At 38.5% G+C, this 23765-nt stretch overlaps 1 long non-coding RNA gene across 1 annotated transcript in view; it reads left to right on the top strand.

The window, feature by feature from the left end:
- The first annotated feature begins 1326 nt into the window (after positions 1–1326).
- LOC129402332 (uncharacterized) overlaps positions 1327–23765 on the top strand; it is a 54186-nt gene continuing 31747 nt past the window's right edge. The window contains exon 1 of the long non-coding RNA XR_008628632.1: positions 1327–1425. This is a non-coding gene — a long non-coding RNA (uncharacterized LOC129402332). The remainder of the gene's footprint in view (positions 1426–23765) is intronic.

Here is a 23765-nt window from a genome sequence, read left to right as displayed (position 1 = left end):
GACTTTACGTCCGCAGGTTTTAGTCCTTATTTATCTCTTAATTTGTTCTGAGCTAAGGCCAAGTATAGGGTGCAATTGCATTCCTCTGCAAGTATCTCAATTTTGTGTAACTGACCCATAGCTTATAGAAACCAAATAGCAGCCGTCCTGGGATTTCACAGGCCAGAACATGTGATCGGGGGCTTTTAACCAAACCTGATGGCAGGAAATGTTGACCTTGGTGGTTTGTAGAAGTTTCTAAGGGGTAAAAGACTGTATTGTGTGTATGTGTATTTGTGTGTGTTTGATTTTTAATTATAGCAATCTGTGTGGCCATTAGGCCTTTGATGAAGACCATGGGACTTTAATCAAGGTGATTCACCATAGTTTACAACAACTTTTTCCACAGACAAGTGACTCCACTCATACTAGAACAAGCCTGGAAAAAAATGGAATTTAGGCTTCAGGGTCAGGCCTTTTCTCAACCAAATGTGCCTCATCTGAGAATGGCTGATTGAGACCCAGTAAGCGTATGTCAAATTCATCAACTCAAGTTGATGTCCTTTATCTGATACCGCTAGGGAATTAAGTAAGACTAGATTTTTGTAGGCACTTGGGGAAGAATTCCATGCATGTTTCTAACTACAAAAATAATGAGTTGTGTGTAGGCCAAGCACAAAGGACATTTGAGCTCAGCAACTGGCAAGCTTTCTCTGTGATGGTAAGATGAGAAATACTTTAGACTTTGAGGACCCTTTGAGGTATGTCACAAGTACTTAATTCTGCCACGTGTGTCATGAAAGCTGTAAGGGCAGCTCATAAAAGAAAGATCATGGCTGTGTTCTAACAAAATTTGACTTACAGCACAAGTGTAACAGCCAAACTCCCCAGTATACTCGGCCCAGTCCCACAACTGACCTTGAGAAGAAACCAAACTGCCAGATTGTCCCAGGTACATGGATCTTTAGGATGAAGACTAAGGCCCCCTTAGAATGGGGAACTGGGCAGATTCCTCTCCCTTCCTGAGAGGCAGGGATGCCCCCACACCTGTCCTTCTCCTGAGCTCGACAACTCCTAAAGCAGTACTTCCTACATATTTCACAGTCCTGACAGCCCAAGGGAGCACCAAAGATTGGATGGGAAAAGTGTGTAGATGCTTCCCAAGCTTAATGAGTGAAAACAATTAGCACAAAAGGTTCAAGAGGGACCAATCAGCTCGGTACATTCTCTGACAATGACTTTAGCAACACTCTTCTTATCACTTATTAGAATGAATCTTCTTAGTATTCTCAATTAATAATGATTTGAATCGCTGTAAAACACATGGATTTCTGCATGGTATAAACCTAGGAAATTGGACCAGACTGGAGGAGAGATGCTGCTGCGAGTAGGAAGAGAAGAATGCGCGGAACTTGGATCACCAGGAGTGGAGCAATAGCACAGCAGGTAGGGCATTTGCCTTGCACGCAGCTGACCCAGGTTCGGTTCCTCCGCCCCTCTCGGAAAGCCCAACAAGCTACCGAGAGTATCTCACCTTCATGGCAGAGCCTGTCAAGCTACCCATGGCATATTCGATATGCCAAAAACAGTAGCAAGTCTCACAATGGAGACATTACTGGTGCCCGCTTGAACAAATAAATGAGCAACGGGATGACATGACAATGGGATGACAGTGATAGTGATTGTGAAATAGAACAATGATCTACTAAAATATAAATAAAAGCCCAATAGATTAATCTTTATTATCTATTTTCTGATAAAATAGATTTTGCCATTTTGTTATAACAGGCAATATGAAGTAAGTTTGATACTACCTGTTAAGAGTTGGAGGATGAAGGATGGATGGAAAACTGAGGACATTTGTGGGTAGAAGGTCACACTGGTGGTGGGATTGGTATTGGAACATGGAATGTCTCGGGGTCTTAAAAGAAACTGTGTTACAAATAACTTTGTAAATTGTGGTGCTTAAATAAAAGAAAAAGTAAGTGTGGACCATAATTATTTTTTTCTGTTCTACCAGGGGCAAAAAGACAGCAATGTCCCAAACTTTATCTTGTTTTCATGTTAGAAAGGGCTTATTCTTGAGTTATCAGGGCTTGCCCACCCTTAAGAATTAACTCCACAGACAGTATGTAGTTTCAAGTTAGTGATGACATGGTTGATGAGATATGAAGAGAAATATAAGCTTGTAAAAAGGGCTTCCTGGAAGAAAATCTGGTGTAAATCAGACTGGTGAAACCCGGCTCAGCTCTGAACACATTTGCTGATTCATCATATAACTAGGTAGATGCCAGACTCATTTCAAGGGTTGGAGTGGTAGCACAGCAGGTAGGGTGTTTGCTTTACACGCAGCCAACTCGGGTTCACTTCCCAGCATTCCATATGATCTCCTGAGCACTGCTAGCAGTAATTTTTGAGTGCAAAGCCAGGAGCAACCCTTGTGCATCGCCAGGTGTAACCCAAAAAGTAAAAAAAATAAAAGAGAGAGATAGAGATTAACTCAAGTTTCAAAGGTAGAATGGATATCAAAAGGAGGTTTTCAATAGTCTAGAAAGGAAAGAAACAGTCCTTAACAAAGCCCAATCCCTGATGCTACTTTTATTGACAGTTTTAAAAGTTTTCAAGAAAATAACAACCTCTAACATAGTGTTCCCCAAAAGAAAATAATGAGAGTTATGTAAATGCATACAGTCAAAATGACCAATTTGCTAAACATTATCTCCTAAATACGTTTTAGTCTAGGCATATTTTTTTAAATCTTAGTCCAAGTTTTATTTCTCAGTATAAATGAAAGGAAACTGCTCAATTGCTCTTTTCATGGGTGGTGGCTGAGATTTCCCAGTATCAGGTATCATTTCCAAAGGTGAATATCAATCACATATACAGCGGTTTTTGAGACTGAATGACTGAAGGGGTCCCAAGTATGTCCTGCAGTGCTCGAAAAATAACCCCTCCCAGCCAAGACCCGTATTAGGCTTTGCAGGTGTAGTGTGAACTAGAAACGTCTATCGGCCAAGTTGTTTTGTGTTTAGTACATGGTTTTCTACCCAGTATCTTATCTCTGAAGGCAACCTGTGGAGAAGTCCTGGCAACACAGACATAGCTGCCACCTATGACCACCAGAGTCTCTACTAATTGCTCCCTGAGTCCACTGGGCATTGCAAAGGAGAATCCAGAATCAAAATAGCAACTGATTTCTCATCCTTAACTTGGTCAAAAGTTAGAGAGTCTCTTGCCAAATTCTCTTGCCATAGGACATGAAGTGCCTGCCCAGGCCTCTCTTGCCTGCACACCTGGCTGTCTTCTCCGGGGCCCCTCGGAGGGGATGGGCTCCAGGTTCCCTCCCCACCCCGAGCAGAGCTTCTGGTGGCCGAAGACCACCAGAACCTAGCTGCAACCATGCTCAAGGCCCCTCTCCACACGTTCGGACAAGCCTCACGCATGAAGGTACCGGCAGAGGAACCCAGGTGTGTGTAATCCCATCAACGGCTAACATCCAGAGACTTAAAAGCAAGCTCCCAGAAGCTATATCTTATAACCTACTTCTCCCTCTGGGAGAGGCTGGCAAGCTTCTGAGAGTTTCCTGCCCACATGGGACAGCCTCACAAGCTTCCCATGGTGTATCCATATGCCAAAGCCAGTAACAAGCTGGATCTCATTCCCCTGACCCTGAGAGAGCCTCCAATACGGCATCATTGAGAAGGCCGAGTGAAAAGAGGCTTCTAAAATCTCAGGGATAGGACGAATGGAGAGGTTACTGAGCCTGCTCGAGAAATCGACGATCAACGGGATTTCGTGATGGTGATTGTGATCGTGAACTTGATCAAAAATAGTTTTTACAACTTGAGCCTCTACTTGATCCTCGGACATAAAAATCTTCTCTCCATCAAATATATAGTCAATAATTGAGGATGGTGAGGGACACCCTACATTTCTGTCAATATTAAATTTGCTGCTTAAATATTAAAGTCAATATTAAATTCAGCCCCTACTTTAGATAACTTATAAACAAACACATCCTCTCACATCCTCTAAGATACCTTTGGGATTGAGCTCATGATGGAGGGAAGCACCTTCCTTAGCACCAATTTCAACCAATACATTGTTCCAATCAATATTTGGATTTCTGGTTCTTTGTAAAGAGCTTTTCCTCCCAACAGTTTATAACAAACTTAATGATGAAAACTTTGTAACTGTAGCTCACAGTGACACAGTGATTCAATGAAAATAAATCAATACATATTTTTTTAAAAAAGGAGGTGAAAGACTTGTGTTGAAATCTTATGACATTGTTAAAAGAATTGAAATGTACAGAACATGAGAAGTCAGTACTTATTCATGAATTAAAAAACCTAACATGGTTAAGATGAGCATCCTACCAAAAGCATTGTACAGATTCAGTGCAATTATTCTATTAAAAATGCAAAGGCATTCTTTGAGAAATAAAACTACTTTTACTAAAATCCATACAGAATTACAAAAAATCCAATTAATCAAAGGATTCTTAAAAAAAAAAAGAACTCTAGTGTGCTTCCCAAACTTAAACTATAATATAAAGCTAAAGTAATCCAAAGAGTGTGGCATTGGAATAAAAATAGATATAGATCAGTGGAAAGAAATTAAATGGCCCAAATTAAGACCTACCTATATGGACAGTTAATTTATAACAAAGAAGCCAAGAGCATAAGATGAAAAACAACAAAACTCTCCAACAAATGACGTTGGCAAAATGGATGAAACTATCTTACACTTCAAACAAAAGTTAACTCAAACTGCATTAAAGGCTTGAATGTAAGACCTAAAGCCATAGACAGAAGGAAAAAGCATACACAAAAGATTGCATTATATTGGCTACAGTTGTTATATGTTCAGTAATTCAACACCTTTGACAAAGGAAGCAAAAGCAAACTCAACAAATGGGTTCCATCAAACAAAAATCCTTTTGCTCAATGAAAGAAACTATTACTAAAATGAAAAGAAACCCACCAGATGAGAGAAAATATTCACATACCACAGATCTCAAAGAGGGCTAATATCCAAACTACAAATGGAATTTACAAAATTTGTCAAGAAGACACACATATCCATTAAAAATGGAGAAGATAGGGCCAGAGCAATAGTACAGCAAGTAAGAGATTTGCCTTGCATGAAGTCAACTTGGGTTTGATCCCTGGTATCCCATATGGTCCTTCGATCACCACCAGGATGTGACCCAAAAACACACACAAAAAAGGCAAGAAAAACGGAACAGATCCTTCACCAGATGGCCACAGTCACATTTTTAAATGCTCATTATCACTTATTAACAGGGAAAACCAAAGGATGAGACATCACCTCATACCTGTGAGAATGACCCAGAATCCTCATACCTATGAGAATGACCTAGAAATTTCGACCAGAAATAGCAAGTGCTAGCAGAAATGCAGGAGAACTACGTGACCCGCATACACAGTTGGTGAGACTGAAAATTAGTTCAGCCTCTATGGAGAAAGCTGCGGAGATGATTTGGGCAGCACAACTTAAAGACCAGGGCTAGCCCAAGGCTGAATGATGACTTATAACCAGAAGCAGCTAGTCAAGTCAGGGCTGCAGAACCAGGAGAAGATGTTTTGCTGATCTTGCACCCCTCAATTTGAAGGCCAGACGCCCATAGAAAGTTTAAGTTTGTGGTATAAGCCAACAGTATTCTCTCTGCTCCTCGATGTCTGGGCTTCCAAATTCAATTAAAATTCTATCTCCAATATCTTTAATGGGTCCATATGTATCAGTACATGAAACACAAGAACCACAGTATTCTGCATAAATAACAAAGATTATATACTGCAGTCTACAATTCTGATATAAGCTTAGCAAGCTAAGGAAAGACAGTTGCTCAACTTAACACAGTAGTTAATATCCAGTATTAAACGGACTAAGAAAATAGGGAAATTTGCCACAAATAATAGAGCAAAACAAAATCCCAAGCAAAAGCTCAAATGTAATATACTTCGTTACCTTGCTGAATAAGAATTCAAAACAATGATTATAGCAATGTTAATTAAAAATAAGAATAAATATTTATATTATAAATATTTATGATAAGAATAGAAAAACATTAAAATGGTTCAAACATAACAATAGATTTAAAATATGATAGGTGAACTAAGGACTATAATAGAGGGCTAGATAGATAATATGGGATGTAAGTGACCTTGGATCAACCCTGGAACCATGTATGCCCCTGTCAAAAGTGATTTCCTAGCCCAGTATTAAGTCCTGAGCCCTGCCAGGTGTGCCCCCTCAAAAAGTCACTGTCACTGTCATCCTGTTGCTTATCTATTTGCTCAAGCAGGCACCAGTAACGTTTCCATTGTGAGACTTGTTACTGCTTTTGGCATATCGAATACACCACGGGTAGCTTGCCAGGCTCTGCCATGGGGTGGGGTGGGGGCAGGGGGGAAGAGGGGAAACTCTCAATAGTTTGGCGAGCTCTCCAAGAGGGATGAAGGAATTGAACCCAGGATGGCCTCGAGCAAGGCAAACGCCCTACCCACTGTGCTGTCACTCCAGCCCCCCGCAAAAAAAATAACAGTAGCAAAAAACTATAAAAAGAATATAATAAATTTAATAGTAAACAAAAATAGTCAATTAGTTAATTAGTTGAAGTATGTAGCACTGTAGCACTGTCGTCCCATTGCTCATCAATTTGCTCAAGCGGGCACCAGTAACGTCTCCATTGTGAGACTTGTTACTGTTTTTTGCATATCAAATACACCTCAGGTAGCTTGCCAGGCTCTGCCATGTGGGCAAGATACTCTCGGTAGCTTGCCGGGCTCTCCAAGAGGGATGAAGGAATCAAACCCGGGTCGGCCATGTGCAAAGCAAACACCCTACTTGCCATGCTATCGCTTCAGTTGAAGTATAACTGTGGAAAACACCCAAACAGAAAAATTAATTAAAGAGAGAATTAGACAACATGTAATAGCAGTGTATGAGCTCTCTGAGGCTATATAAAATGAAACAACACATCATATGGATCCCAGAAAGGCGACAAGATAGAGATAGAAACCTTCATTGAAGAAATAATTTCTGAGAACTTCTACTTCCCTGATTTATGGAACTAACTGAAATAAACTCAAAGTATAACGTGAGGAAAAAATCCTATAAGGAAGTGAAAACTTTAAAAAGGACAGATATACTTATGCCAGATAACATAGACACCACTGTATCACTGTACCACTGTCATCCCGTTGCTCATCGATTTGCTCAAGCGGGCACCAGTAACATCTCCATTGTGAGACTTGTTACTGTTTTTGGCATATCGAATATGTCACGGTTAGCTTACCAGGCTCTGCCGTGCGGGTGAGATACTCTCGGTAGCTTGCCGAGCTCTCTGAGAGGGATGGAGGAATTGAACCCAGGTCAGCCGCGTGCAAGGCAAATGCCCAACCCTTGTGCTATCGCTCCAGGCCAACATAGACATCAGTTTGAAAAATGTAAGAAAAGATGGGGGTACACATTACACAATGATCAAGGACTTAATACAACTAGATTATATATACCTACTATTATACATACAGTATACATAATATGCACTAGTCATCTAATATGCAATAACTTTACCTAATAGGTCATGTTAATAATATTATATTACAATAATGATAATACAGTAATAGGGGTTTTAATATCTCAAATATAACTATTGACGGATTTGCCAGCAAATAATGAAATAAAACCAAATGTAAGTTGGAATTAAATTACAAATCAGAGCAGATGGGTTTAATAGACTTTTATAAAACGTTTTGATAACTCAATTTTCATTTTATTTCAAGAGCATAGGAAACATTTTTAACTATAGACTGTACGCAGGGACACAAAAGAGTTAACAGCAGCTTTTTGAAGATTAAAATCATACCAAGTACTTTTTATGACTACATTGCTATCAAAGTAAAAATCAACTGTAAACTGATCATCGGAGTCGAGGGAGGTAGCTCAAAGGGTTGGAGTGTATTTCTTATATTCCTGGGGCCCCAAGTTCAGCACATGGTGCCCTGTGCACTGCCTGGTATCACCCTATTGACTCCCAGCATCACAGGACCCAAGCACCCGACATGGGCACCTTGTGTACCTCAGCCCAAGCATTGCAGCCACTGGGCCCAGGCCTCCTAGTATTGCTACCCTCCCTGGTCTCCACAACACTGCTCAGAAGCCTCTTTGTCAAAAACAGAAAATAGGACATACCTGAAAGATGTGGAAACTACTCATACCTCTCAGCAAATATTGAGTAAATAAGGACATTTTTAAAATGCCAAGAGAAAAAAATAAAAATAAAAAATTTAAGTAACGAGTAAGAAGTTCATACCAATACAAGTCTTTAGAAAGAAACAAGATTATAAACTATTGCAACTAAAGAAATTGGAAAATAAACTATAAATTAAAAGAATGGTTAGTAGAAGGAAGAAAATAAATATCATATGGAAATTAAACATATATATAACATAAAAATTCACAAAACTAAAGTTATTGTAAAAGAAAAGCAAACTCAATGAACATTTAGCTACATTACTAAAGAAAAAAAAAGGACAATCTAAACTTTAATCAAATGAATGTGGAGAAATTATAGCAGATACCATGAAATTTTTTTTAAAAATCATGCTACTATGAACAACTATATGCTAATATACTTGATAACCTATAAGAAACTAAAACATGTTGGGATAAATACAACCTAACAAGCCTGAAAGAAGAAGAAACAGAAAAATTTGAATTGCCCAATCACAGTATAGCAATTATAACAGTAACAAAAAGTCTTCCGAAAGCAAAGTCCTGGAAAATATTGCTTACCAGAGAATTTTATCAAATATTTTTAAATATTTAAGAGTATCTATTATGACACAATAATAATAATAATAATCAAGGGCCAGCATGACATTGATACCTAACCCAGAGAAGGCCACCGCAAAAAGGAGAAAGCTACAGACCAGTGAATAAACCCAGATGTGAAGTTTCTCTAAAAATACTCACAAATGGAATTCAACAATTCATCAAAAGGATCTTATGTCATGACTAATTCAAGTGTTCTAAGGATACAGGATGATTCAACATAAGCAAATCAATACGGTCTATAAATGAAAGATAAAAATATATACTATCAATAGATGACAAGAATGCATTTCTGTAAAACTCTCTTCATGAGGATAAAATAAGAAATACATCTCGTAGAAAAGAACCTACACTGAACCCACAGCTAATATCAAACTCAATGATTAAAACAATTAAAATTTTTAAGTCCAGAGCAAGACAATGTTAATCGCTCTCACTATTGCTGCTTAGTTAAGAGTTAGAGTCTTAATCAGATCAATGATACAACACAAATGAAACAATCAAATATTCCAGACTGGAAGAAATGAAACTCAGTGTTTACTGATGGTAAGGTCATCTGTCTATAGAAAGCCCTAACAATTCCATTAAAGACATTAAAATTCACTGAATGTTAATGTCATTTGATTGATTTCTAAAGTTGTTTATAATCGGGTTTCAGATGTACAGCGTTCCGTGACCTAATCCCTCCACCAGGTTTTCTCCTACCTTGAATGCTGATCTCTTCACAGATACACGTTTAGTTTAGATTTTTTTTTAAATTTCGGCTTTCTTTTTTTTGTTGTTGTTGTTTTCTTCTGTTTGGGAGGCATGCCTGACTGTGCTCAGTGATTACTCCAGGCTTTGTGCTCAAGGATCACTCCTAGCAGGATTTGGAGAACCTTCTGGAACCCAGCTAGAACCTTATGAGGCCAGTGCCTTACCTGCTGTGTTATTTTCTCCAGCCTGAACAGGTACATTTTTAAATTTAGTTACTTTAGTTTGGGTCTGATGCTTTCAGCATTGTTGGATCTATTGATTTGCAGAGAGATAGATATCTGGAGTGACAGATATCAGCAGGTAGGGCATTTGCCTCGCACACGGGCAAGGAATCTGGGTTCGATTCCTTCGTCCTCTCAAAATGCCAAAAACAGTAACTAGAAGTCTCACAATGGAGACATTACTGGCGCCCGCTCGAGAAAATTGATGAACAATGGGAAGACAGTGCTATGGTGCTACAGAGATCTCCCCTCTACACAACCGACAAGCCCAAGACCCTGACCCTTTCCCCTGTGTCACTTCCAGATCTCTTCTTCTTGCTTCACCTTCCACTTATCTCCTTCCTTGGCATTTTTGTTTCTGTATTCTAGAGCCAATTTTTGCCCATCTTTGATGCCTTCTGTTTCCTAGACAGAAGGTATATGTTATTCTATATACCACAAGTTAGCAAGAACATTAGGTACAAGAATCTGCTGTGCTCCTAGATGCAAATAATGACAAAAAGAAATTAATAAAGTGGTTTAGCTGGGTCTGGATTCACACTTGTGCAGCTGCGGAGGGGTTTCGACATGAGCTGCTACTTGCAGAATGTCTCCAGCCTGAGAACTAAGCCGCGACCCCATGCCCGCCCAGGAGGGGAAAGGTATTTCTCTCTCTCGCCTGTCTCTTCCCGGGGATGAAGGGTGTGGGGACCGCCATATAATGACGAACACAGATGGGGTTTACAAGCTTGCAATGATCCAACATCCGGAAGAAATCTCCCTGGACTTAGTTGTTAAAGTACAGAAATCCAAAACCGCGTGGTTGCTACCGCGGCCTCGCGACCTCATTTCTCTTCACAACAGGTCTGACTCTAGTGGTGTGCTCCTAACAATAATGGTGAGGTTTGTGTTGAAATATTGAATGTAACCAAAGTAAATAGAAAGTAAAGTGAAATTTATCAGTTACAAGGGGGGGGGTGCGGGTTGGGCGGGATGGGAGGTGTACTGTGTTTTTTTTTTTTGGTGGTGGGATATGGGCACTGGTGAAGGGATAGTTGTTTCAGCATTGTATGACTAAGACTTAAGCCTGAAAACATTGTAATTTTCCACATGGTGATTCAATAAAATAAAATTCTTATTAAAATAATAATAATAAATAAATAACCCCCCCAAAAAACTTAATAAAAACAGCTCACTTTTAACTGCATCTAAAAGAATAAAATACATAGAACTAAAATTAACAAAAACACTTTATAATGAATCTCTGAAACATTACTAAAAGAAATAGAACATGGCATTAAAAGAAGAAAAATTTTTCACGTACCCTGATGGAGGTAATTAATACAGTCAAAATGCCCATTTTACATGGGTTTAGACCTTGACCTGACACCATGCACAAAAGTCAGATCAAAATGGATTAAAGACCTCAACATTAGACCACAAACCATAAGGTGCATTGAAGACAAGGTCGGCGAAACCCTCCACGATATTGAAGATAAAGGTATCTTCAAAGGTGACACGGAACTAAGCAATCTAGTAAAAACAGAGATCAACAAATGGGACTACATTAAACTAAAAAGCTTCTGCACCGCAAGAGATACAGTGACCAGAATCCAAAGACTATCCACAGAATGGGAAAGGATATTTACACAATACCCATCAGATAAGGGGTTGATATCAATGGTATATAAAGCACTGGTTGAACTCTACAAGAAGAAAACATCCAACCCCATCAAAAAATGGGGCGAAGAAATGAACAGAAACTTTACCAAGGAAGAAATACGAATGGCCAAAAGGCACATGAAAAAGTGCTCTGCATCACTAATCATCAGAGAGATGCAGATCAAAACAACCATGAGATACCACCTCACACCACAGAGACTAGCACACATCCAAAAGAACAAAAGCAACCGCTGTTGGAGAGGATGTGGGGAGAAAGGGACCCTTCTTCACTGCTGGTGGGAATGCCGACTGGTTCAGCCCTTCTGGAAAACAATTTGGACGATTCTCAAAAAATTAGATATTGAATTCCCATTTGACCCAGCAATACCACTGCTGGGAATATATCCCAGAGAGGCAAAAAAGTACAATCGAAACAACATCTGCACATGTATGTTCATCGCAGCACTGTTTACAATAGCCAGAATCTGGAAAAAACCCGAATGCCCCAGAACGGATGACTGGTTGAGGAAACTTTGGTACATCTATACAATGGAATACTATGCAGCTGTTAGAAAAAAGGAGGTCAAGAATTTTGTAGTTAAGTGGATGGGCATGAAAAGTTTCATGCTGAGTGAAATGAGTCAGAAAGAGAGAGACAGACATAGAAAGATTGCACTCATCTATGGTATATAGAATAACAGAGTGGGAGACTATCACCCAAGAACTGTAGAAATAAGTACCAGGAGGTTGACTCCATGGCTTCGAGGCTGGCCTCACGTTCCGGGGAAAGGTCAACTCAGAGAAGCGATCACCAACTACATTATAGTCGAAGGCCATGTGGGGGAAGGGAGTTGCGGGCTGAATGAGGGCTAGAGACTGAACACAGCGGCCACTGAACACCTTTATTGCAAACCACAACAGCTAATTAGAGAGAGAGAACAGAAGGGAATGCCTTGCCACAGTGGCAGGGTGGGGTGGGGGGGAGATGGGATTGGGGAGGGTGGGAGGGATGCTGGGTTTACGGGTGGTGGAGAATGGGCACTGGTGAAGGGATGGGTTCCCGAACTTTGTATGAGGGAAGTATAAGCACAAAAGTGTATAAATCTGTAACTGTACCCTCACGGTGATTCTCTAATTAAAAATAAATAAAATTTAAAAAAAAATGTAAAAAAAAAATGCCCATTTTACAAAAAAAGAGTAAACAAATTTAATGCAGTTAACAATAAAAATTCCAATTATATTTTTTTAAAGAAATAGATAAATATACTAAAGTTTATATAGACTCGTGAAAGACCTGGAATAGCTGGGCAAATGAGAAAGTAAAAGAAAACAGAAATATCGTGTTACTTTACTTCAATATATACCACAAAGCAACATTAATTAAAACTATATGGTCCTGGAATAAAAATAGACACAAAAATTTATCAGTGAAGTACAATTGAAAATCCAGAAATAACTCACAGATTCGAAAGTGATTATGCCAAAGAGTGACATAACATACAAGAGTCTAATTCATCTAATGGCACTAGAAAAACTAGATATCAATTTGCAAAAGAAGAAATTGAACTCTCTAAACCTACATATAAAAGTAAATAAAATGGATTAAAGACCTCAAAAATGAAAATATAAAAGAAAAGCATTAGGCTTAAATGTGAAATGCATAAATTCTAGAAACTATACTGAAATAAAAGTTACCTATTCATCTTGAGTAGGTTTCAAGCGTCTGGGGAAAACTCTAACACAATCTTCTTATATTTATGATGTGCTGTGTCACATATTACCATTTTCACTTGTGAAGAAACGTCAGTCGCTCCAGTAATGCCAAAAAATGTAAAAAAAATATGAAGGCTGTATAAATACCTTCTAACTCAAAGGCTAATAGGATGTTTCCTTATAATGATCCCATGTCTGGTTTTTGAAAATAGAAGGGTGATACAGACAGAAGACACAGACTGGAACATTTATCCCTTTTGTCAACAATTCTCAGACTCTCCCACTAGGAACAGTTAGTTCTATAAAATAAAAACACCAAATAAGTTAAAAATGCCACTCTTGGAGAGCAACTTAGAAAAGTTAGCGTTTTAAAATTTTGATTTTGTTTAAAAGATCTAGACAAGAAGTGTGTCGAAAGTAGAAAAAGGGATATAACCTTTCAGTATCTGTATTGTAAACCATAATGTCCAGAAGGAAAGAGAGAGGGTGAGAGATAGATAGAGATAGAGATAGAGATAGAGATAGAGATAGAGATAGAGATAGAGATAGAGATAGAGATAGAGATAGAGATAGAGATGGAGATGGAGATAGAGAGAGAGGAAAAGTTCCTGCCATAGAGGCAGGCAGGGAGGAGGGGTAAGAGGGTATCTGGGAACATTAGTGGTGGGAAATGTACACTGGTGAAGGGACGGGTGTTGGGATATTATGTGACTGAAACCCAATCATGAACAACCTTGTAAATGTGTATCTCACTGTGATTCAATTAAAAAATAAAATATATATTTTAATAGTTAAGTTCATAATTAGTTTTTTTAAATTGAATTATCATGAGATACATAGTAATAAAACTCCTCATGGTCAGGTTTCAGTCAAACAATGCTCCAACACCCATCCCTCCACCAGTGTACATTTCCCACCCCTAATGTCCCTAGTATCCCTCCCAACCCCCTACCCCCACCCCAGCCTGCCTCTATGGCAGGCACTTTTCTTCTCTCTGTGTCTCTGATCTATGTCTGTATCTGTTTGTCTCTGTCTCTCTGTCTCTGTCTCTCTCTCTCTCTCTCTTTCTCTCTCTCTCTCTCTCTCTCTCTCATTTTGGGCATTATGGTTTGCAGTAAAGATACTGAGAGGCCATCATGACTGGTCCTTTACTCACTTTCAGGACTCAACTCTCATCCAGAGCGATCCTTCCAACTATCATTGTCATAATGGTCCCTTCTCTATCCCAACTTCCCTCTCCCCCGGCGCTTCAGGCAGGCTTCCAACGGTAGACCAATTATCCTGTCCCCTGTTTCTACTATTCTTGTGTATTAGCCTTATACTATGGGGTGTTTTTTACTCTCCCACAAATGAGTGCAATCATTCTATGTCTGTCCCTTTACTTCTGACTCATTTCACTCAGCATTTCACTATGTCCACCCATTTATAAGCAAATTTCATGATTTCATTTTTCTTAATAGCTGGATAGCATTTCACTGTGTAAGATGTACCATAGGTTATCCAGTTGTCTACTTTCAGGAACTCAGGTTGTTTCAGATTCTGGCTATTGTGAATAGTGCTGCAATGAACATAGGAGTGAAGATTGTGTTTCAGCTGTGTGTTTTTGGGCCCCCAAGGTATATTTCCAGAAGTGGCATTTCTTGGTCCGAAGAAAGCTCAATTTCTAGCTTTTTTAGGAATGTCTATATTGTTTCCAAAAGAGCTAGACCTATTGGCATTTCCACCAATAATGAATGAGGGTCCTTTTCTCCCACCATCTGCAGCAGTACTTGGTTGTTCTTGTTCTTTTTGATGTGCCCCAGTGTTGTGAGATGATTAGCAATATAGATTTCTTCATGTGCCTTTTGACCATTTGTACTTATTCTCTGAGGAAGTCTCTCTTCATTTCTTCTCCCAATTTCTTCATGTGCCTGGACTTTTTTTTCTTGTAAAATTATACCAGTGCCTTGTATATCTTAGATATGAGCCTCTTCTCTGATGGGTATTAGAATTTTTCCATTCCAGAGATGTCTCTGTATCTTGATCTCTGTTTCTCTGAAGTGCAGATGCTTCTTAGTTTAATGTAGTCCCATTTTCTTCCACTTTCTTGGTCAACGGTGTTTGATCTTTTATTAAGGGCATCCAGATAGGAATGGAGGAAGTCAAGCTACCACTATTTGAAGATGACACATTACATACTTAAAAAATCCTAAAAACTCTACAAAGAAGATCTTAGAAATAGTATATTTGTACAGTAAAGTGTCAGGCTACAAAATCAATACCCAAAAGCCCATGGCTTCATATATATATATATATATATATATATATATACATATATATGTGTGTGTATTTGTATGTATATATATATATAAATAGTGAAAGAGAAGAAACAGATATTTTTAAAAAACAATCCTGTTCACAATTGTGCCTCAGAAAATCAAGTACCTCAGAGTCAGCTAAGTAAAGAGGTGAGGGATGTACAAAGAAAACTACAAAACACTACTTCAAAAAATAAAAGAGGATATGAGGAAATGGAGATGCATAACCTGCTCATCAATCAGGAGGATTAATATTGTTAAAATGGCAATACCCCCCAAAACATTGTAAAGATTCAATGTGGTCCCTATATAGTTATCCAAGACATTTTTTCAAATAAATAGACAAAACACTCCTAAAATTCATCTGGAATTATTAAATCCCCATGAATAACTAAAGTAATCTTTGGGGAAAGGAAGATGGGAGGCATCACCTTTCCTAACTTCAAACTGTACTATGAAGCAGTAGTAAGTAAAACAGATGGTTTTGTAATAGAGACAGACCCACAGATCAACTGATTAGAGTTGAATATCCTGACACAGACCTTCAAATTTGTGATCACTTAATTGTTGATAAAGAAGCAAGATATGTGCAGTGAAGCAAGAAAATCTCTTCAACAAGTGGTATTGGGAAAACCAGACAGCTACATTAAAAAAAAAGAACTCAGTGTCTAATGTAAGGCACAAAAGTCAGATCAAAATGGATTAAAGACCTTAATATCAGATCTGAATCATAAGGTGCATGCAGGAAAACATAGGCAGAATCCTCCATGACATTGAAGCTATAATTTCTTTTTTTTTAATTTTATTGAATCACCGTGAGATAGTTACAAGCTTTCATGTTTGGGTTACTATTTCACAATGATCAAACACCCATCCCTCCACCAGTGCACATTCCCTACCACCAATATCCCAGGTATACCCCCCTTTCCCACCCTCCCCCAGCCTCTATGGCAGACAATATTCCCCATACTCTCTCTCTACTTTTGGGTATTATAGCTTGCAACACAGACACTGAGAGGTCATCATGTTGGGTCCATTATCTATTTTCAGCATGCATATTCCATCCTAACTGGTTCATCCAGCCATCATTTTCTTAGTGATCCATTCTCTATTCCATCTGCCTTCTCCCCTCCACTCATGAAGCAGTCTTCCAGCTATGGGGCAATCCCCCTGGCCCTTGTAACTACTGTCCTTGGGTGTCAGCCTCATGTGATGCTACCGTACACTCCACAAATGAGTGCAGTTCCTCTATGTCTTTCCCTCTCTTTCTGACTCATTTCACTTAGTATGATACTCTCCATATTTATCCTTTTATAAGCAAATTTCATGAATTCATCTCTTCTAACAGCTGCATAGTATTCCATTGTGTAGATTACCAAAGTTTCTTTAACCAGTCATCTGTTTTAGGGAATTAGGGTTGTTTCCATATTTGGCTATTGTGAACAGTGCTGCATTGAGTATGTGTGTGCGATATCATTTCTCCTGTGCTCTTTTGCATCCTCAGGATACATTCCCAGAAATGCTATTGCGGGGTCAGATGGAAGCTCAATTTCTAATTTTTGAAGGACTGTCCATATTATTTTCCAGAAAGGCTGGACCAGTTGGCATTCCTACCAACAGTGAAGGAGCATCCCTTTTTCCCCACATCCATGCCAACACTGGTTGCTTTTGTTCTTTTGAATGTGTTCCAGTCTCTGTGGTGTGAGATGATATGTCATTGTTGTTTTGATTTGCATCTCCCTGATGACTAGGGATGTGGAGCATTTTTTCATGTGCCTTTGGGCAATTTGTATTTCTCTTTTGAGAAAACTTCTGTTCATTTCTTATCCCCATTTTTCGATTGGGTTGAAGGTTTTTATCTTATACAATTCTACAAGTATCTTGTATATCCTGGATATTAATCCCTTATCAGATGGGTATTGGGTAAATACTCTTTCCCATTCTGTGGGCTCTTTCTGTATTTTGGTCACTGTTTCTTTTGAAGTGCAGAAGCTTCTTAGTTTGATGTAGTTCCATTTGTTTATGTTTGCTTCCACTTGCATGGTAGGTGCTGCTTCATCCTTAAAGATGCTTTTAGCTTCAATGTCATGGAGAGTTCTTCCTACATTTTCTTCTATGAATCTTATAGATTCGTGTCTGATATTGAGGTCTTTAATCCACTTTGATCTGACTTTTGTGCCTGGCATTAGACAGAGGTCAGAGTTCATTTTTTTTTTTTTTTGCAGGTAGCTATCCAGTTTTTCCAGCACCACTTGTTGAAGAGGCTTTCCTTGTTCCACTTTGCATTTCTTGCTCCTTTGTCAAAGATTAAGTGGCCATATATTTGGGGGTCTGTGACAGGATATTCAACTCTGTTCCATTGGTCTGCAGGTCTGTTTTTATCCCAATACCATGCTGCTTTAATAACTACTGCTTTGTAGTAGAGTTTGAAGTTGGGGAAGGTGATGCCACCCATCTTCTTTTTTCTCAAGGATTGCTTTAGCTATTTGTGGGGGTTTATTGTTCCATATAAATTTCAGGAGTATTTTGTCTATTTATTTAAAAAATGTCATGAGTATCCTGGTGAGAACTGCATTAAATTATAGAAAGCTATAATTTCTTAACCTTCTACAAGAACTGTGTAGGAAACTACAGTACATTTTTAATACAGTACAATTTTAATGGAGAAAGGTATCAGGAACTCAGAAGAACACTGAATTAAAAAATTCAGAATTCAACATAAAGGAAAGGCTTTACACTTGTTTGTACTATGATAAAATATATTGCTATCGCATCAGGAGCAAGTTACTGCCAGCTTGCTGAGGAATTTGACAAACAAATCAGTCATGTTCAAGACTAAGAATAATAAGAAATCAAGTCCTCCTTGTTTTGCAATTACTCCTGTGGCAATCTGCTACTCATAGTGATATTAAATTTGAAATTTACTAGAGAGGTGGTCAAGTTGCCAACCTTACAGGAAGGAGCTAATCATATTAGAGGACAAAGTATGAAAAATGTTGAGTTCATATATTTTTAATTGGAGTTTTAAAATGCAAAGGTAGAATTTCAGCAGTGAAGGGGCAACAAAAGTCAGATATCAGATCAGGCACTAAGACCAGAGTGGCATGAAAACCCGGAAGTTGGAGTTAAAGTACCTTCTAAGAGAGAAATGAAAGAATGTTCGAAATGGAACCTCCCGAAGCACTGACAGATGGTGTATTCGTGGCTTCTGCAGAGCCAAGGCCGGCATATTTGGAAAGCCAGTCTGTGCTTTCCCGTCAAGTGCTGCAGAGAGTCATTTCCCAGTTCAGTACTGTTAGGCTCTCACGCTGAAGGTAGCAGAAGCTCTGAGACAGCACGATAAGGCAGGTTCTTCCTGCCAAGAATCTTCAGCTAGCAGAAACACTGGAGTCTGCAAAGCCAACTTTGTTCAAGGCCCTAGTCCATCCGAAAAGAATTGATTCACCACTACTGAGTTCACTTGCATGAATCCTCTCCCAACAGAAAATACATACAAACTTTATATCGGATACAACAGACTTTGACCTCCTCTGCTATCCACATGCTGAGAAATTTCAGCAATAGTGTGTATCTTTTCTGGTCATTATTTTCTAACCAAAAGTAAAGGTAATCATGCTACAAATTAAGAGACTGCCAAGCTGGAGGTAACTCAGAGAGCTGTGGAATGCACTTGGCATTCTGGAGACTTTGGATCAATTACTGTTATCTATTTATTAAAATTATTAAGGCAACTGTTGTTCTCTGTATTAATTAGGATAGCTTAGATTATCTAATGCTAGCACTTCCTGAATTTTAGTAATTAAACCAACAAAGCTTTCCCTTTATGTTATATCAAAGAACAGTGGTTGTCATTAATAGGCTGTCAGAGGCTCTGCTTCTAGCTTTGTTCAATAGTTTTCCAAGGACTGATGGTAGATCTGTTTCTCTGCATGCTTCCATGGGCACCATGGTGGAAGAAGAACCTTCTGGAGTGTCTGATTTGTAAATATGACACTCTCCTGTACTCAGATGTATGGAGACACTAGGAACAGGGGAATTGGCAGGAAGCCATAGAGTCAACCATATCTTTTAGTAGCTTTCTCCAGAAGTTTCCCTTATTTATGGTGACATAAGCAAAAGGGGAAGTCAATTATTTCCTCTCAAAATTGGATGAAAATTATTAAGCAAGAAAGGCAGAACATATGAGAAAACAGCATACAATCATTTATTTCTACATCACTAAAAGAAAAACATAACTGTAATTGAGCTCCGGAGTAGTGAAATATATTTTTAAAGATTTGAAAGAAATCATTTAAGAATTATCTCATGTAATGACTTTGTCTATATAAGATAGAAATGGTCAAAAAGAAAAAGATTTTACCTTAGTTATCACAGAAAATATATATTCTATATTAATTCATCAATAGCACAGCTGGTTGGGAATTTGCCTTGCATGCGGCTGACCCAGGTTCAGGTTTGATTCTTCCATCGCTCTCGGAGAGACTGGCAAGCTACCAAGAGTATTCCGTCCTCACGGCAAAGCCTGGCAAGCTACCCGTGGCGTATTCAATATGCCAAAACACAGTAACAACAAGTCTGACAGTGGAGACATTACTGGTGCCCGTTCAAGCAAATCAATGAGCAACAGGATGACAGTGACAATGATACAGTGACATTAGTTCATATTTCATACTAATTACCTTTTTTTACTTCAATATTTAACTGTTTTTTTTAATTAAATGGTAAGCAGTAAATCTGCATTATCTGAAATAGTTTAGGAAATGAACTCTTCAGTGAACATAGCTATTGTTGACTTTTTGCTTTATAAGATTGACTTTTTGCTTTATGAGTATAGATAATCCCTTCCTGGAGTCTGATTAGTATCCAATTACTTTAAAGACAATAGTTTGAAAAATAAAAATATCTGAATATGTAATATTGACTTATGCATATTAGGTAGCCTCTGTGGATTTAATTTTCTATTACTAATGCACATAATATTAAAAATGCTTCACAAATTTTGCAAAATTCATTAAAATTCACGAAACTCACAGCATTCACTTAGGATTTTTTCCGCCAAGCCTGATTAACTTCTGTGTGAAAGTGATTTGGAAAATTTTAGTTCTAACCTCTTAGGAGCAGCAATGAAATCTAGATATTTTAACAGCAATGAAATCTAAACATTTTTTTAAATTGCTTTTTTTTTTTTGGCCAGTCTTCAAAATCAGTTGCATAACTGACATTTAAAAGTACCTGAATTTAAATCAATTTAAATTCTCTCCTTTTTCCTTCACCATTCATTTGTGATTATTGATACATGTTTAAAAGCTTAGGCTGGTGTTTTTTTTTTTACTTTGCCCACGCTTCTTTTCAAAACTGAAGTCATTAAGCAGAAGGAGGCAATCGTTCCCTGCTGACAGATAGAAAATACCCCTTTTCTTGTATAATAATCATAACATTGCTAGCTATTCATGAAACCACTTTAGAGACCGTGATTTTTTTTGTGAAAACTCTTTTATACATATTTTAAAAGTCATATGTATATAAGGGGTCCTGTCCTCCCAAATAATTGTCTCCCAGAGCTAGCAGCCCCCATCACAAGCTAAGGATTTCCACCCCTTTCCTATCTGGTTGCAATGACAATTGAGAGGGCAGTGGGTCCCTGCTGCAGTGAAGGCTTTAATTTTCCCTGTGCCTGACCGACCTATGCCAATTCCGGCAGTTTGCCAGATCTTCAGCTCAAAAGCCCCCTGAGTACTTAAAATTAAATATTGATTTTTTATGTATATTTTGTTGTGTGCAATTGTTTTCCTGCAGAAAAGGCTTAATATTCCCACCAGCTAGTCCAGATTGATTCGTGAGCCTCCAAACTTTGAAGAGTCACTGCATCTTCGGGAATTCCATTACGGGTCATGTGACCCTCTAGCGTTTCGGATGTGTCCGTGAGGGCCACGGAAGGACAGTTCCAAGTAGGAGAGCAGATCCAGTCTAGCGAGTGGATGTTTGATGAAGATTACATGTTCACACCTACAGATAATACCTGTGCAGTTCGCCGTGAGCTTCCGGAAACTAGCAGCTTAGAGGACACAGTGAGAATTAAAGTGAGAGCTAGTGTTAAATGTCTGATCTGGCAAAGAGGGAGGTGTCTTCTCTGCTGACAGCAGAGCTCAGGCACTAACCTTGATAAAGTAATCGTCAGAAGGATGTGGGGGGTCTCAGTATCAAAAGAGAACAGTAGATTCCACCAAAATACCACAAAAAATGTAAGAAAAATACTTAATTTTTTATTAAGTTCTAATTTCTAATTAGAATTCTAATTTAATTTAATTCTAATTTAATTCTAATCTAAAATTCTAATTTCTCAGAAAAATGAGAATAATTCTCCTTATGACCCACTTGTTGGTATCTACCCCGAGACACTAAAACATCCAAAAGCTCATATACACACCATTACTAGTTACAGCGCTAGGCTCTGGGACCAAGCCAGGTGTTCAAGGAAGGATGAGTGGATAACGATTTGCTGCCACTTGGATGGAACTGGAGGATATCATGTTAGGTGAAGTAAGTCAGAAGGACAAAGACAAAGATGGAATGCTCTCACTATGTTACCACTAAAAAAGTTGTCTAGTGTTCAAAGTAATAGAGCCCTTTATTTCCTGATCTAAGTGAAATCTCAACTTCTCTAATCTAGAATTTCCCTACTTTTACCAGTGAGATAACCTGCACGATAAGAATCCTTCCCTAGGGAAGGTGACTTTACCAAGATTAATATTTTCTTTTGCTAATCACCTTGCTCCTCCCTCTTTCCACGAATGTAAACCTTTACTTCTGTATTACTCCTTTCAAGTCTCTTTTTACTAGGTAGGTCGGAAGCTGCCAATTCATGAATTGTTTAAGAAAGTCAATTAGATCTTCAAATGTAATTCAATGAACTACATAGATGTCTTTTCTCTTTTCCATTATTCCTGGGAATAACCCAGCTAAGGAAGAATGTACACATTTATAAACTGACATGGCATCATAGTGCAGTCACTAAGATTCTGGGTGGAGCTGTGGTACAGGAAGAGACTGAGAGTCTAAGAAACAGGATTGGGAGGAGCCAAGAACTCACTAAGTACAGAGAAACAAAGACTTTGGATGGATATCCAGGGAGTGGAAGTAGAGGAGTTAGATGTGAAGCATGGAATGATTATAACTAAATATTTGTCTGAGGATAGAGGGCAAGGTTAGAAGGAAGAACAAAATAACCAAGGCACCAACAGATTAAAATTTTACATCAGAACCAGCTACCTCTGAGGTCCCTGGAACCAACATGTAATAATAGTACACCAAACACCAGATGTCTTCTTCGCTAAGTTCTTTTATTTGACAGATCTTTATCTCACAGCTTACCTTGTATTTCATATATGCAGGATATAGCAAACTCAGAAACCAGACTCTCTGCACTCAGCTCAGCAATGCCAACGAACACCGCTTGCCCTTAGACATGCCACTAATATACCCTATTCCTCACCCATCGCTATTTCTATCTCTGGTTTTAACCCATTTAATTGTGATTTAAAACGACCTATTGGATCACCTTAATAATCTGTGTCTTATTTTCTCTCACAGCTAACTGTGACAGGGATAGAATAGGAAAGAACAAACTGTAACCTTGAAGATTGAGAGGAAGCTTGAGAATGTGGTAACTAGGACAGGAAGCAACCACAGATCAACTTTGAATCATAGAATTAAGAACATATAATTATACCGTCTGTGCATCCCAGTTAACATTTAAACACACATCAACTTTTAACCTTTCCTTATACACTCTGTGAAGCAGAAAAAGATATTTGTCCAATCTATTCTCAAGAGCAGGCACTAACTGAACTATAGGTTATATATTTTTATTCTCCAATCAATCCATCTGTTTGTCAGTTTTTGTGCTTCCAGGCACATTCTTAGAATTAAAATCCTCCTTCAATGATTAATCACGTTCATGAGTAGAGTAGTCTTTGGCCTGAAGACCAGTTGACTCACTTTTACTATAATCCTGGCTTGTTAAAGCATCAATTCAAACAGTGCTAATTCTTTAGGATCAACTATGTAAGAAATTCTGGACAGAAAAAGTCAGAGAGATAGACCCAAAAGAAAGGGTAAGTTGGAAATGACAAGTTATCCTGCCTTGGTGTAACTTAAGTGAGGAAATGAAAAATCAAATTAGATTGGAGACCATAGTTCTCACTACATGCCCTTTCAAGTAGAGGGGGGAAAAATGGCTGATAATCCATGCATTTTGGACAAGGATGCCCAAGTCCTGAATCTCTTCAACCCTCCA

This window comes from Sorex araneus, chromosome 2, assembly GCF_027595985.1.
Source record: "Sorex araneus isolate mSorAra2 chromosome 2, mSorAra2.pri, whole genome shotgun sequence".
NCBI classification, from domain to species: domain Eukaryota; kingdom Metazoa; phylum Chordata; class Mammalia; order Eulipotyphla; family Soricidae; genus Sorex; species Sorex araneus.
Note: the sequence above shows the minus strand (reverse complement) of the source record. Positions and strands in the feature narration are given on the sequence as shown.